At 37.7% G+C, this 17544-nt stretch overlaps 1 long non-coding RNA gene across 1 annotated transcript in view; it reads left to right on the top strand.

Moving 5' to 3' along the window:
* Positions 1-15835: 15835 nt before the first annotated feature.
* The window catches only part of LOC135207890 (uncharacterized), an 87235-nt gene continuing 85526 nt past the window's right edge, over positions 15836-17544 (top strand). The window contains exon 1 of the long non-coding RNA XR_010313078.1: positions 15836-16393. This is a non-coding gene — a long non-coding RNA (uncharacterized LOC135207890). The remainder of the gene's footprint in view (positions 16394-17544) is intronic.

Raw genomic sequence — 17544 nt, forward strand, 5'->3', positions numbered from 1 at the left:
TTATGAAGATACGAGATGAGTTTGTTCACCGTAAGTCACGTTGCGAGTATTTTCCAAAAGAGGTAAATAGTTGTCTAACGTCCAAAACGAAAACTATAACATTATTCCACGTTACGGACAAAGTACATTCATAAACGACTAAAGTTAATGCATAGCAGTTTTTCTCTCGAGTTGAGATTCGACATGGAATCCGTCGGTTTGATTTGTAAGAACTTCGTACTTCGAGAATATGTTTGACCTGTTTTGTCATCACATTGTTTGCATAACTGGAAGGTTGTGTCAGACGGGCACCTTTTTTGACACCCTGTAACGTCGTGCTGCCAAACAGTTTTGATTGTTTTTACTATATTATCATCATCATTATTAATATTTTTGTTATCAAAGTAATGCCTAGCTCAAGCGAGTATGCGCGGTTTCACTTGTGACCTTCCAAATTGGCCAGTTAATTCAGGGTTTGGCAGCAAGATGCCAATAGATGCCTGAAAATATGCTTATGTGTCACCGCCGTAACTTTTCCTTCTTTTTTTATTATTCTTTTTTTATTTATACTCCTTTTATCTTCCTAATCTTTAGGACGCTTCGGCAGAACCGACGACACCTGATAAAACAAGAAACGAATTGCCTAGCAGCATAACATCAAGGTGATCTTACATATTTATTGCACATTAATGGTCTCCATCACATTGATATGAGAGAGATGATTATTGCTAGTGTAGCTTTGATGGGTTAAACACCGATTATTGCAAAGAAACATGCAACGGAAACAATTTGTCTTTCATAAAGATTTGCGCGTTCGTTTCTGTCCAGTTGCTACAATGTTAAATTTCAGTTTACCTTCTGTGTCATTATGTATCCAATTTAGGAAATGGAGCAGAGTTAGCTTAGAAGTTTTTGCATTTTCACTAGGATTCCGAAAAAAAAAAAGAAATTGTAATTTTGACATTTTTAGCCTAACTGACCCCCCCCCCCCCTTCCTCCCTCCCCAAAATTTTGCATCATCAAACTCCAAAGCCACATGATAGAATCATCATGCACTCTTGTTCAAACTTCCGCGAGGTCTGTAATGTTACAGAAGAGGCTCGAGTCACCGCTGACTCTTGCGCGGATGCAAATTTCACACCTGAAAGTACTTCGTGTTTCGTGTAGCCGATCTTTCATGTTCAAAAACAAGGCTGTGTAGCTTTGCTTCATAGGTGCTCGAGTTGCAAGGAACTTGATTGTTACCTAACTTTCTAACGTGGTATCCTTTCAATTTGATTCTAAACCACATCGAATTGATGTCGATAGCATACTTCAGTAAGGATTTTCATGTCAAAACTGACAGACCTCACGTTTTGTATCTCTTCAAAACTTATCTTTCTCATTCTTCAGATGATTATTTCCAGAAATGTTCTCTTATTCAGCAACTGCTCTTATTCAAATTTAATCTGTCTTTTCGGTGTGTGATAGTTTCAGTAATTTGAGTATTTGATAATGGTAATAAAACCCCACTTTCCCCCCGTATTTTTCACTCCCAGGCGAGAAACCTTTTGAGATGATGCATTTAATATTAATAAGGTATGTGATGCTTTACCATGTCTTCTGAGAGGCTCGGATTCCCTTTAACAGTGATGTACATAAACGGATCTCTCCTAGACAGTGGCACCCAGGGGTTTTAACCCGGTGTGTATCCCCCTTTGCAAAGGCGTGTTTAGTACAAGGCCGTCGGGGATGACCTTCAAAACATAAAAACAAAAGACTGTAAATATAATGACCCCTAATGACCGCCGAAAACCATTGGGGGTCACTGTCTAGGAAAGATCCACATAAACAATAACACCAACTTAAAGTATACATATATAAAAATTTTTTTAACTATTAACAAGCTTTTGAAAAATCACAAACAAGCATCGCAGTTGACATTTGAACCTTCGACTTGAGTATTCCATTGTCTTACGAGACTAAATAACAAATAGTATTGTCCTTATCGGAAACGCTAACAAAGTTCGAAACATCTCGAAAGAGGGAAAGAAAGAAAGGAGAAAGAGAGGACTTTCGTGAAGAGCCAGACGAACTTTTGCATATTTTCAAGAACTCTCTTTTTTTCCAGAGTTGTTCGGTGTACGATTATTCGTCGGGCTCCGAGAAGCTTGGTTATGGGGAAGATGTTTAACAATCATTCAGAATCTTCTGGTTATTAGAAAAGTTAAAAAAACACTAAAATGTTTGCTTGATATGGTATGCAATGATGAATAGATGAATTGATTTAAAATCATAGAATATTTGCATGCAGAAGTAAAACTGGCAGTATTTGATGTAATGTCTCCTTATTTTGATTATACCTATGATTGAGATTCGTTATTAGACAAACAACAGATGTTGTTTAACGCAGAAATGCAGGTGAGGAGAATGCTAATAGCGAACCGCTAGCGGCTAAAGTAACAACTTTCGTGTGACGTATCTTGGTTACCAGCAGAAATTCAGAGTGAAACAGAGTGAAAACGATTTGATTCCGGGTGAGGCACACACCACATTTTGATGTATCCTTTGAAAAGCATAGTTATTCACTCCCATTCCTATTTGCCATCATGTATTCCACTGGAGACAGACCTAAATAAATCGACGCATTTAATCGCTTTCACTTTTTGTTAGTAAGTTAGTTAGTTATAATCCTTAAAACTAGTAATATTTGTGTGTGATTTTTTTTTTTTTTTGGGGGGGGGTTTAATTTGAAGTTGATCAGCAGCCTCTGTGTCTATAAATTAAGGCTATTCGATGAAGTCGGGTGCCAGTGTCGTTAAAGGAGGCGGCGGGGGAGGGGGAGGGGGTTTGATGGCGCTTAGATTGAAACCGTCGGTGGCATTGTAATTATCGGCGCGGGCATTGGGCGGCGAGGAGTGGATGAGGAGCGCTATGATCCCCAACGTCATGATGATGAAGGTGATGATGGCCGAGTAGCAGCCAAGCGCCGTGCACCCGGGCTCGACGTTGTATATGGCCGGGATCTCTTGCTTCGCTTTCTCTCCCTCCTCCCCCTCCTTGCCCTCTTCCCCCTCTTCTCCCTCGCCCTCCTCCCGGCTCTCGTCGTCGTCGTCGTCGTCGTCGTTGCAGGAACCGGCCTCCAAGTCCCTGTCTATTTCCTGCTGGTGGTTCAGCAGCTGCTGACGGTGGTTCTGCACATTGTTGCACAGGGCTTCTTCTTCCTTGCTGTCGTTCATCTGGCGGGAAAAACAAATGGAGAAAGACGGTTAATGAGATGCTTTGGAAAATGGATTGCCCTGACAGTGACAGATACATTGCTTGAACATTTGGTTATTTCTTATTACTGAAGCTAAAAATGTTTCGTTTTCATTCAAATCATTCTGAGCCCTCTGATTAAGGTCATTAAAGAAATGCTGTTTTAGGTACAAATGAGAATATTTGGAAGAGGAAAATATCAATCTAGATTTTGCATATACTTTTTTTTAAAAGTTCTGATGGATCTTATTTAGCCAATTTGCCGTCTCAGTTTTCATACAGTCCGTGCCAGTTTCAAACAACCCCATTCCAGATATGGAAAAATATAAGGAGATAAAACATGATGCTGAAATCTTCATTTTGCCCAACTCTAATGGAACTTCCAGCTAGTTTTAAGGCGGCCATTTTCATGAAATTTTGAGTGGAAGGTCTTAATTTCTGAATTTGAACAATGACATTTTTAGTTGAAAGTTCTGATTGTGAATGGGAAATGAAATTTTTTGCTGAAAGTCCTGATTGCTGGATTTGGAAAATGATATTTTTTGTTGATTGCTGAATTTGGGAATTAAAAATAAATTTGGAAAGTGAAATTCTTAGTTGAAAACCCTGATTGCTGAATTTAGAATTTTTTTTTAGGTGAAAGCCCTGGTTGCTGAATTTGGAAAATGAAGTTTTTAGTTGAAAGCTCTGATTTCTGAGTTTGGAAAATGAAATTTTTAGTTGAAAGTCCTGATTGCTGAATTTGGAAAATGAAATTTTTAGTCGAAATCTCTGATTGCTGAATTTGGAAAGTGAAATTCTTAGTTGAAAGGACCTGATTGCTGAATTTGGCGTAAGTACTTTGAAGAAAGCTGAGACGAATGTGTTGTAATCATTAATAATAAATACTCTTTGAATACTCTTCTAATATTATGGGATTATTCTCTTTAAAAAATACTGCTAAGGATACTAACCAGATTTGCATAGGAACTTTACGATTTGATAAAGTTTTAGTTTTAGTTTTAGTTTTAAGGAAAAGAAATCTCCGTGCATATCCTGTCCTTTTGTAACAAATAAATGAGGGAGGTTTGGTATCCTTTATCCTCGACTGAAATGTTTGGAAGCTCTTTTAAGATGGTTTACATTTACGTAAATTGAGAATTTCTTTTAAGTTGGCCAATATTTGTGCATTATAGTAATAGCTACGGAATTACTACTATTTTCTTCTAAAGGAGAAAGATTAAGCAATATATTTATTTGCTTTGCATTTTTAATCAAAAGTCGCCATGAGTAGTACAAGGCTCAAGTCTATTTGTTCATTTTGTGAATTACATTTTTTAAAGATTATATTTCTAATTACTAGGAATCAACGTAAATATAAAACATAACCAGAAGAAAAGGAAAAAGAAGCAATAGCGCTTCTTTTTTATCAGGTCTTCCCTTAGCAGAGTTAGAAATCAAATTAGCATTCCATTAAATAAGAGATAATGAGAAAAATATGGTTATACCTTGTTCTTGCAAACTTACTTCATCCAGAATTCTATAGCAATTTACTGAAAAAAAAAAAAATTGAAATCCATGCATGCATATTCTTCCAGGCGCAATTTTGTGACGTCATATCAGGAATCAAGATTTAAATGGAACCAGATGGTGGAATATAGACGTAATTTTACCCCCTCTTTCATTGCTTCTTGCAGCCTTGTTCGAAAACACGAACAGCCTCCGTAACTCTTATCTTTCCAGAGTCCCGATTCCAGAATGAGGAGATCTCAAATTGCTTTTGCCAGGAGTCAGAATCTTGGTGCAACAAATCTTTAATTGCGTGGAACTCCCCATCGGTCTTCTGTGATGGTGGCTCTTACTGACTCTCGGTAAACATCATTCCAGATTGGATCCAGCCGTCAGGCCCTTATGTCCGATTCATTATGGATGACGCATCGATCATCCAGACGGGAATTGTAACAAACTTTTTTTTTCTTCTTCTTCTCCTAAAAGAAAACTTTCGAGTTCAGCGTCAGCAGATGCCACTTCACAAAAGATGAGGGGGAATCCTTCCTGCTAATTTGTTCACTAAAATTCAGGAAAGGAAGATAATACAAGAGGACTGTTGGCGTTTCTATTTTTTTTTTTTTTTTTATTACTAAGGCGGTTCATCCCTTGTTCATTCTTAAAAGCATATATACAGTACATCGTTGACAAAGCTCTCAGGATGGTCCGACAGCATTCGACAGACAGACGGACAGAGATAGGTAGGGAGAAAGAACAGGAAGATATTTCAAGTTAACCGTTTTGTCATTTTCCCAGAATTCTTATTACGTAAAAACCTGATATATTTTTTTCAGAAATTGCTGCAAGAAGAGTATAGTTCTGATTTTTTTTTTTCGGGCAAAGCTATGATATTTCTCTTCATATTTTTCTCCGCGGTCAATTCCACAACACTGCGATAATATAGTTTCAAGTAAATTGCGGTATAAATTGTGAGCCGAATAATTCCTAGTCTAGTTATCTGCCTATCGGTCAATTAGCCTAAAGGATGAAGTTGCTTATTCCCCGAGACTGTTATTCTTACCGAAATGATAGTTTCGTGGGTCAAATAAACTAAATGAATTTTGGAATATTAATATACGTAACGTTCAAGAAAAAAAATTTTCCCACGTAATATTGTTATTTACTCCTTTTTTTTTTTACTAGCATGTCAAGGTGAAAAAATAGGTTTGAAACTTTAACAAGAATTATGACAACGTTTTCTTTTCAAGGAATCGGGATATCGATTACCCACGTCCGCCTGAATGTGGCGTGCTGCTCAGAAGCACCTTAGCAGTTAATTTCTTAGTCTGACAGGAATATGGGAATCACGGAATATTTTTTGTGGACTGCTTCTCGAGGTCCGCGGAACATTTTCGATGATTCGAGCCGAGATTTGGTGTAACGTGTTGCCTAATGTTAGTTATTGTGATTGTCTGAAAAAGATCCATTCTTAAGGATTTGTTTTGATAAATCATTCCGCGGATATTTTACACTCTTCCTGAAACCTTCGGTGGGGAACTTCATTCTCTTTTGTCGATAATTTCTGTTGAAAATTGAGCGTCTACTAACCAGTATAAGCATTTTGTATTAGATTAACGCAGTGCAGTAGCATTGATAATTATGAGTATCTGATGGTGGCAGTTCTGAAGTCTTAGTTTTTTTATTACATTTCATTTATGGTAATAGATTTTCAGCTCTTTTCATTTGCAGTGTTGTGGTGGAGACGGAGAACTCACGAACATACTCGTGTGTGAATTTATAAAATTTCTTGCACAGCAATTCCTTCATTAAGTCTCATTGGAAGTTAACTACAATTTAATCCTAGAAAGAAACTACATGGGGTAGAAGACTCAGTATATTTTCACAAATTATCTTGAGGCTTCTTGTCAAATCGTCAGCGTGTGTAACAAGTGAGGAGAAAAGGGTCTAGAAAATTTGTAAACTATCTACGTAACTCTACTGATAAGAGGCATTGTTATATCTCAGTCAAATACAGTAGGACTTCGCCTTATCAAACGCATTAGGGTTCTGACACTCTGGTAAGTAACAAATATTTCTTAGATATCTTACAGCTAAAAGCAATTTCATATGGTTCTGAACACTAAAGCAACCTATACTTTACATTTAGCATACAAGTGAACAGATGGATCTAAAAATGTATCTGATCTAAAATGGCAACCAGGCAATAAATGATCAAAATAATGCGGTTGATAGTATAGAGTTCCCTTAATTTGTGGTGTTACTGTATTTGAACATTTGAGAGCCTTAATTTATAGCCAAGGGCGAGGGGCTGGGGGCTATCGGACCATCGAGGAACTGAAACTGATCAGATCACCATAATAACGATGCGTATAAAAAAAAATGAAGATAAAAAAGAAAAGAAAAGCACCGCTTCATTTTCCTTCAGTCACAAGCTAGCATTTGTCCAAATCTGGATGACCCATAATGCACGGGGGTTCAAGCATGCAGTTCAAGAAAATATTTGTAAATATATGAAAAAGAATAATGTAGATTGTACGCTCCGGAGCCAAGGAGTAGTAAGTTTAAAAAAAAAAACAGTTTTAAAAAAAAAAAAAAAAGGTTTCTGTTAAAAGACTCGTCAGGGCGACATCATCAGCATCTCATGCTGCGTACACTGGGATTGGTAATGCCAATCTTGAGTTCTTTATTAGGAAGTACAGCCGTTAATTCCAAGCAGAGAACTTACCTCGCTGCGCCCTACCTACATGCTCTGGTTATTATGATTTTTTATGACAAGCTGTACAACCTGATAAAATAGCCCTCAAGACCGTCTCACACTTCGCTCCCAATTTCACAAAAATGGCTCCTCGTCCTCAGCCATTCAGGGAGCGGCTGGCCATTGGTCATGGCGGTATGCGTTAAGTTCACTTAACGCATATCAAAATAGGAGAAGCCTTTTGCCAGGTAACTGTCACAAGGGGTGTTTACAGGCCTATAGCATATGAATAGGAAAAATAAATATGTTGTTTTGCTGCTCTAGATTACGCATTCCTAGATATTTGTTTAACTTCTTCTCACCTGCTCGTCCAAGAAATATGCATAAATAGTTGAAAAATACAAAAAAAATAAAGAAGAAATACGGTTCTACCAATTACAATGCAAGCAGTCGTGCTCAGTCATTCGGTGCAGTAATTGATGTAATATCAATCAATTGTAGAATTTTTTTGGAAAACAAAATGACAATGGATGAATTGGCCTCCATCCCAGATATATATTATATATTCAGGCGTTAGGTCATTTTCATGAATGAAAGAGATTTAGGAGAAAGTGTTTCAGTAATTCTCACCAGAGAGAGATGTAGGATTAGCCAGAACTCTTTGCCCATACGTACCACGACAGACATCCGGGAAAGTTCCACTAATTGCATAAAGGTGGTTTGGTTATATATCAAAGAATTTGATCATGCTTGAATGGTTCGTGAAGTAAGACATGGATGGTATGGTCATGATTTATCGATGGTGTCATATTTGTTTCAACTTTGCTCTTTTGATATTGATGTTATACAGTAGTTGTCTTTTCATTACAATAATAAATACTTCCGTCATTTAAACCTAGGTGTTTGTTACGTTGCAGTAGCACAAACAACGAAACAAACAACCAGTAGTTATGATAGAAGTATTTATTATTCACACTTCTATTTGCGAAAGTAATGGATGTAAGTCTTGCTTTTTTTTTTTCTTTTAAGGGGGTAATATCCTTTACTAAAACTATATCTTAGTCATATCTAGGATAATGTATTTAGATGAAAAAAAAAAAACTCGTTTCGCCCTCGTCAACTTTCTAAAACTCGCTGAAAAGGATTTGTTGCCAGAGCTGGATTGGAAATTCATATCCGAATGCCATTGCCCGAGAGATCGAAAACCTCAATGCATTGATGGTGCGTGAGGCACCAACGGTCGCGTGCCTAGCAATAGTGGGAGACCTGGAGCCTCATGTCTGGAAACACTGTAAGGGAGGCGATGGGAAGGGCGGGGTACGGGAAAGCTTGTGTGGGAAAGTCTCCTCTCTCCCAACCATATTTTTGATCATGGACGTTCATTATGGAGTTTGAATGGTTAATCTTCTAAGCTTGTACCTTACAGTATGTACAATGTGGCGACCAGCTCTACCGAGAAATAAACGAAAAGGTTCTACGGCTCAATAACGCTCGTAGGAGCATCCAACCTAGAGGTCCTTCCTACTTCAACGGAAGATTTTTTAAATTAATTTTTCTTTGGATATCGAGAGCTCGCTTCCTTCAGTGCGTTGGGAATGGTCTCATTGTGTTTCATTTTATTGATGTAATGGTGCGTTTGGCGCGTTTCCAGGCGAATTACTTTAGCGTTCACCACTTCTTACCGTATTAGAAAACTGGCACTGGTGCTGGAATCGCCAAGAGGCCATACACCGGACTTTCGAGTTATTCGTCTTCTGAAATCCTGAATCTTGAACTTTGCAGTCAAGCCCCCTTCACCACCTACCTTTTCATACACAGCTAAAGTGACGGCCGTCATGACTGGTGTTTTTGCGACAATAAGCCCCCCCGAAATACGTTGACGTTGTCACTGAATTTAAGGCACTGAGAACGCCGAAGCACAAGCGTATATATAGTACGTGGCTGAGGCACTGAGTTGCTGTAGAAACTAGCCACCGCTAACAGTGCCACGACCACCGCCACACCCGCATGACGACACACAAGTATCAGGCACACAGACATACATACACACGTACACATGAACATGACCACGACCACCACAGAGTGCCCTCTTGCCTTCCCCAAGCTCTCTCTCTCTCTCTCTCTCTCTCTCTCTCTCTTGTAATAGGAATTGATATAGTCGTTACCACCAACGCCGAGGGACAGCTGTTCATTTAATCAATCCTGTCGTAGCCTTCCCTTCCACTCCCACTCATTTATTCATTAGGAGCCCTTCCTGTTGTGCTTGGCATTTTCCTCGTTCGGCTACTTCAGCGTTGCATTCGATTTCGTAGCGGAGCGATTATGGAGCACGAGCAGAAAGAAGTACTACGTGCGTCTAGACGAAAAGCATAAAACGCCTCCTCCTCCGGTTCTTATCGCTAAATTTAGACTATATTTTATTTGGCCGTGAAGTAAAGCGGCATTCTGCCCTTTCTATATAATTAGTATATTTGACCATGGAAAGTTAGTAGAAGAACATCCATCTATTCCGAAACTAGCGAGAAATTATAGATCATCAAAATTGAATTCAGAATTGTTCATCATGGAACCATGTAATGCTTATTTCCTTTGCGTGTGTCCGTGTGCATATGTGTGTGTGTGTGTGTGTGTAGTGCATCGTGTTTGTATCACTATGTAAGTATGTGTATGTATAATCTAGTGGTTAAGACGCCACTCTCACTAACAAGAAGTCCCGAGTTCGATTTCCGAATCAGCTGGAACGCTTTAGCCACGTTCTGTCAAATCACTTCGAGCCTTTGTTGACATAGGAACGGATTTTGTACCTGGTAGTTGGTCGATGCAATGGGTCGCTACTAGGGTGAAGGGCATGGTGCTAATAGCAACCTCGCCCCAAAAGACTCCCTGATTACCTGATTGTTAACACCTTTTAGAGTACTCTTTCCCGAAGGACAGTTCGATTTTGCGCAAAGTGGCTCCAATATACTCCGCCCCGACTGGGAATCGAACCACGATCTGCTCGCTGGTAAATCAAGTGTCATTACCACTAGACTATAAGACATTTCAAGTATACATAAGTGTCAGTCTGTATATATGTGTGTATGTATATGTGTATATATTTATCTGCATATATATACATACATACATACATACATACATACATACATACATACATACATACATACATACATACATACATATGCTTTATATGCTTTTAGGAATAATTATGTACATGTATATGTACCTAATTATTCCTGAAAGTTATTTACTGTAGTAGTGTCTCATTGTTTGTCTGCGTATTTCGGTTAATTAAGTATCATTTTCCGTTTATAAGGACGAGCTGAGAGGGCGGCCTGGAATATGAGGTTATAAAGTAATCAGTAAATATTATTTATTGAAGTGATAGAAAATATGGAAGCATGTTATAATTATATATAAATGTAATTTTTGTCTGCAGGAGAATTGCATAAATGTTTAATTACTTATTTATCAAAAAGAGAAGGAAATTAACACGTATTAGTTTTGTATGTGTACACTCTCTAATAACCTCTAAAAAATGGTAATGGATTATTGTACTTAAAAGGTGACGTTTGGTGTTCATTTCACTTTTCCCTTTGTGAGGTAGGTATTTGTGTGAAAGAGTGAGAGAGAATTGTGTATTTTCACTGTACACGTTGTTGGCATTACTGAAGGGTTAAAAGGTGACTTAACATTTGCAATATACGACCTGAGTTTTAATTGTTTCTGTATGAGGGAGAAGGGCTTTGTGTATATACCTTCAACCTAAGTTCTCATTTTCCCATATTTTGTTTGAGAATATGTACATGCACGTGTCTGTGCTTCTGTGTGTGTGTGTGTGTGTGTGTGTGTGAGAGAGAGAGAGAGAGAGAGAGAGAGAGAGAGAGAGAGAGAGAGAAAACAAAAATTCATGTCAAATCTGCGAAAGTCCTTGATGCCAATGTTCGCGTGTTTGCATTGCATTTCCTCGTTAATAGATTGCGCTGATGCCATTTTGTGTGTGTCTGTTTGTGTGTGTGTGTGTGTGTGTGTGTGTGAGATTGAGAGAGAGAGAGAGAGAGAGAGATGACATTACAAACTTGGTTAAAAAAAAACTAAAATCGTTGACGTGCGTGATCGTGTCTTCCGTAATAGTAGACTGGTCTGTATTTCTCGGTTTTATAGGCTTGTGTAAGCGTTTGAGAGGAAGAAGAGTAGTATTTTATTGATACACTAAATCGAGGTCAAGACAAACAGGCGTCATCGATACGAGTGGCCATGAGTTTGTTGATTTAATAACTGCGGTTCCATTGGCTAATTTGTATTGGAGAGAGAGAGAGAGAGAGAGAGAGAGAGATAGTGTTTACGTGTAGATGAAATATACCGAAGATAATCAAACTTGTCATCTTTATGTCCATTTTTTTGTGTGTTAGAAAGAAAACGGAAGGGATATATGATCTGGAGCAACCTCGTCATTGATCCATCTTTTAAAAGGGCAAACAAGATGGACCAGCATAAAGTGAAGATGTGAATACCGGATGTCCTACTTTGTGACGAAAGGGGGAGAAGAGGGGAGCTGCCGCTTTGTGCTGAGGAGAAAGAGAGGGGAAAGAAGGGCGGGGTTGTGCGTCTGCAATGTATCCAAAAATCCTCCGCAGTTCCTTTTCTTTGTATGGCGGGACTTGACAAGGATACTCTGTTTCTAACATGCGCGTAGCACGTTTGTCTTTGTGTATGTATGTATGTGTGTTTATGCATGTATGTATGTATGTATGTATCTATATATATATATATATATATATATATATATATATATATATAATATGTGTGTGTGTGTGTGTGTGTGTGTGTGCGCATGTATGTATGTATGATGTATATATATGTATGTATGTATATACATACAAACATATAGTGCAGACTTTTATATATATATATATATATATATATATATATATATATATATATATATATATATATATATATATATAGACAGAGAGAGAGAGAGAGAGAGAGATGCAGATACATATACAATGTATATACATATATGTATATATGTGTGTGTATGTATGCAGCATAAACCTGTATCCTCTACCAGGGGAAGAAAGGAAATCGATCACCGCTACATTTACACTATCTTTGCTAAATCGTGGATGAAACCCTTGCGGAGAAAACTTCCACAACACCAACCACTTACGGAGGCTCATCACCAACACGATGAACACCCCTCACAAACTGTCCCATTCACGTCCGTATTGCATGCATTCTCTCTTTCTTGAATGTTTAGACCGTCTCCTTAAACTTCTTTCATGCATTTATCCAGCCCTTGCTAGAGATTTCACTCCTCCTTCTTCTTCCTAACATTCTCTTCATGTGACCAAACTATCTCGGAATTTTTTTAGTTATGCTTTTGCTCTAACTCTCTTTTCACCTCTTCTACATAATCTCCCCATTTATCAGTGTTTCAATGCATCTTATGCCACATACATTAAACAGACAGTTCATCTCTACCCCCTTTATCTTTCTTTCCCATTCAACATCCACACTTCACTGGTGTGGAGGAAGTTTTGGCTCCACAAGTCTTCATACATTTCAACTGAGCTTCTGTGGACGCCACAAGTCCCCTCCCAATTTTTTGCTCATATCCAAAATATTTGCAATCCTATAGCTTCCAATTTTCCGCTTCCTCCTCCATATTGACATTCGATGCTCCATTTTCCTGATTTCTACTTTCTTATCAAAACCTTATTTCTACTCTCAACTCCCTCCTCATACAAACACTTTCAAACTCTTTCATTAATATTTTCCACTCTGCGTTTATGACATCTTTATATCCCACAAACTTCCACCCACATCTACTGTCCTGTTTTTTACTTTTGGCATCACTTCAGTAATAAATATATTAAACAGAAACATGGATTCAGCACACCCTTGTTTCGACTCTATTTTTAAAACAAGGCCAAAGCCTCCCCTTTATACAGACTCCAACTCGTAATTTGTATCTATTATAGAATCTTTATCGCTCCCAGTAACTTATCTACGCTGCATATACGTAAGCAGCACCCTCGACGATGTCTTTCTATAAAATTGTTCATACTCTTACTTTGGATCCATCTATGACTCATAAAAATTTTTCTGTACACTTTCAAGCCTATCACATGTATGTTCTTAACACTTGATACACACACACACACACACACACACACACACACACACACACACACCCACCCACATATACATTCACTCTCTCTCTCTCTTTTCAATCAGTTCTACCAACACCTGCTCTGGTGTAAAAATGATGCCATGTATCAAGAACTCTTACAATGAAACACTTCCCTTTCCCTCATCCAGACTTACTTTGCACACCCTGGTCCGGTAATCAGTCAGACTTTCATTACCAAAACAGCAGCATCTGACTTTCAATCCTATTAGCTTCCGTTGTCTCCATTTTTCGACATCTTAAAAGCCCTCCCTGTGCTGTAACAGTAATCTCTACAATAATTCTCAAACTTAGAATAACCGTTTCTCCTCTTACCTCTTTGCTTGCTTCCACAGTCAATTAATCCTCAAAATACTCACTTCATCGACCCTTGACTGCATCCCCTTTAAACAGCATCACTCTGTTAGTTTACTTTTCCTATTCTGAGATTCGTTTGCTCATTATCCTTTCTGCAATTACTTCCTTGTGGTGCAACCTGTTCTCCGTACAATCCTAGTTCATCTTTATTACATGCCGTCTTTTAGTATCTCACCTTCAGGAGTAACCTACTTATCACCCATATATCTTTTCAAGATCATCCCTTCTGTCTTGCAATTGCACCTCAAATAAGCCTTTTTTTTTTCTTCATCAAACTTATATCCTCATTCTACCACTTATTGTTTATTTCCTCCTCTTACCTTACTCAAGTTATAGGGTAAAAACTACCTGCTGCGTCCGTGATCTTTACGCACTTTTATATGTTCTTTCTCCGTAGCCCATATTTTATCCACGCAATCATTATATTATAGATAGATAGATATAGATAGATAAATATACGGATTTATGTATGTATATATGAGTTTATATTAAAGTGTGTGTGTGTGTGTGTGTGTGTGAGAGAGAGAGAGAGAGAGAAGAGAGAGAAGGAGAGGCGAGAGAGAGAGAGAGAGAGAGAGAGAGAGAGAGAGAGAGAGGTGAGTTTTTGTCTTGGAAACCTAAGAGACATTTGATATTCTTGAAGCTTTTATGTTGTGTATTGAATTTTCATCTAAGAAAGTTATTTATTTTTTATTTCTGTATTTTGGTTAGGGTAAGAAACAGAACAAGAATAGAGTTCTGCGCTTGTAATTGACATGAATTTTTCTTAGTGTACGAGTATACGGGTGAATTTATCTCAAGTGGATATGGCTTATTTGAGACGGGGATAGAAAGAGGTTTTTCTTTTATACTTTAGCCATTAATTTTTGTCTAAAGTGATACAAAACAAGAGGAGCATTTTACTGCCCGCACGCGCGCATGTGTGTATGTGTTTTCACGCCTGATATTAAGAGAGAGAGAGACCACTTTCATTGTGACCAGGGAATGTGTTTAATTTCATCCATTGTTTCGGAGAAAAAAAGTTCAGCTATATATGAGAAGGAAATAATTTAATCTTGGTTTTCCGTTCCTTTCAACTGATTTTGTTTTCCTTAGGTGTGTCGTGTGTGTGTTTGTGTATGTGTGCATGTGAGAGAGAGAGAGAGAGAGAACGAGAACAATATATTTGCACAACACTCATGAGTAACTAGTATTTAATATCTTTTGTTTGCGTTTACCCTTCTGTAATATATAGAAAAATAAAAAGATAAAGCGGCTGTCACTACTTACTGGTTGTTACTAGTATTTTCTCGATCTGTGTGGTTGTGCATAAGTGCGTGTGTGTGTGTGTGTGTGTTTGTATGAGAGGGAGAGAGAGAGAGTAGTATAAATTATTAAAAAGCCAATGGATATATTACATTGGCTTCTGGCTTCCTGTTTGCGTGTAAAGTGTAATAAACGCATGTTTTATTTTTCTGTTAGTAAGAATTATATAAACAAAAAAATGGAAGCACGGAACACTAATTTTGTAACCACTTGTCCCCTTTGTGTTGATGTGTAAGTGAGAGAGAGAGAGAGAGAGAGAGAATTTAATTAACAATTTGTGAACTTCATTCTCAGTCTCTTTCTCACTTCATATGTAGTACAAGATGGAGCAAGATTTAATAAAAAGATACAATGTCCCTGATTTGTGTATGTGAGGAACATAGTAGAGTGTTTAACCGAAATTTGCCCAAGACATACAGGCACCTCTACTCACACAACAGTAGTAGATAGCATGTCATTATTGTATCCAAATGCACGGAGAGAGAGAGAGAGAGATTTATGTAGCGTGTGTCAGGGAATCGATTGAGTGTATTTGAGTGGGAATGATTTGTTATGGTATTCGACGGTCTCCTAAGTAGAGACAGACTTGGTGTGGAGTGCGTTACACGTTCTCGATTTGCGCGTAGGTAGGAAGGTGGTGCTGGATTTTGTACAAACTGCGCGGAAATCTCGTATATTGCTTACTTGAAAATGCAAAATACGATTCTCGCTGTTTTCGTGTGGGGGAATATTAAGGAAATGAGTCATTTATACCGAGAAGGTGTTCCTGTGTTGTCAAGGAAGTTTCGAAAGCATGTTTTTAATGTTATATAAAGTTAGTTTTGTAAAGTTGGTTTTGGATACTCTCAATACATTTATCAAATTAGCTTTACCGTAATGATCAAATGTAGAAAAATTTGTCATGAGGTTTCAGTGAAAAATCTTATTTGATTACACAGCATTGAATTAAGAGGGGAAATTACACAAAACTTTGGGTTTAATAAGATGATCGGTGTGTTATTATGTTGTAGTGATATATAAATATATGTCTGTACCAGAAAATCTGAGGATTTTATCCTTCATAGAAAATAAAATAATAAAGGACTTCAACGTAGAAATCTACATAATCAAGATGCTCTCATCTGATCACTGCAACAGAGGTAATGATATATTCAATTTAATGGCCGTTTCTCAACTGTGCACCTCGGCAGGCTTCGTTCTGTAGCAGTTATCCTTTACACGATTAAAGAAAATGGAATCAATATTGGAACGAAGAAAATGGGTCAGTACTGCAAACCTATCGTTCGATCTCATGTTACAGCGTCGTATGTTAGCGAAGTGGACGCCAACTCTCCAAAGTAATTGAAGCCACGAAAAAGTGCAATGTTTTATTCTTTTTTTTTTCTAAGAGCATTATCTATGTTCGTTTAGTTTAGATGTTTAGTGTAGGATGAGGCGAACAATATTTTCTAGGTAATGTTCTATGCTCTCGACATGAAAATGTACTCGGGAGTGACCTGCATACAAAGGGTATGGCGACTACATAGACAGCAGATACCTTAGTTCTCTGTAGACAGTATATACAATTAGTTGTTTGTGTGTGATGTGGATTAGAAATGACTCACAATTTACAATATTTTCTGTTGAGAAAAATGCACTGAAGATGAAATTAGGATGACGTGTTGCCAGCGATGAAGAAACTGAAAGTAGATCGTGCAGAAATGCATATATATATATTTACATAACTATGGGCTATATAACAATTCATAAACTATATATATCTAATTCAGTATCGGATGCCATGCAGAAGGAACCGTCTCTAAAAAACTGTATTCATATAAGTCTTGCAGGCGTCTACGAAGAAACAGAATATACAAAAAAACGAATAAAATTCTAGAGCCTTTGACTTGGAGAGATCTACGATGGTTGCGGCCAATGCAATTTCTAAAGAAAATCAACTTGCAGATGATAAAAGAGACAATGGCTATGAATTCAGGAAGCAATCTGGTACCTAATGCAAATCGAAGAATAATGATAATAATAATAATAGTAAAAAAGAAAAATGGATAAACGGGAGCCAAAAGACTAAGACTTGCCACTACTACCCTTTGGAAAACAAGAGAGGATGATGACTACTGATTATGAGGAAAGAAAAAGCATTACGGAAGTGAGCTTAAGCATTTCACTGGAGTAGATGAGTGAAATGGAGCGGGTGATTTATGATTTAATTTGATAAAATGCCTAAACAAAAGTCTCAGTATTGATATGTCTTCTATTATAGTAAGGGTCGTTTTAAAAACTACGAAATTCA

The sequence above is a fragment of the Macrobrachium nipponense genome, chromosome 34, assembly GCF_015104395.2.
Source record: "Macrobrachium nipponense isolate FS-2020 chromosome 34, ASM1510439v2, whole genome shotgun sequence".
NCBI lineage: Eukaryota > Metazoa > Arthropoda > Malacostraca > Decapoda > Palaemonidae > Macrobrachium > Macrobrachium nipponense.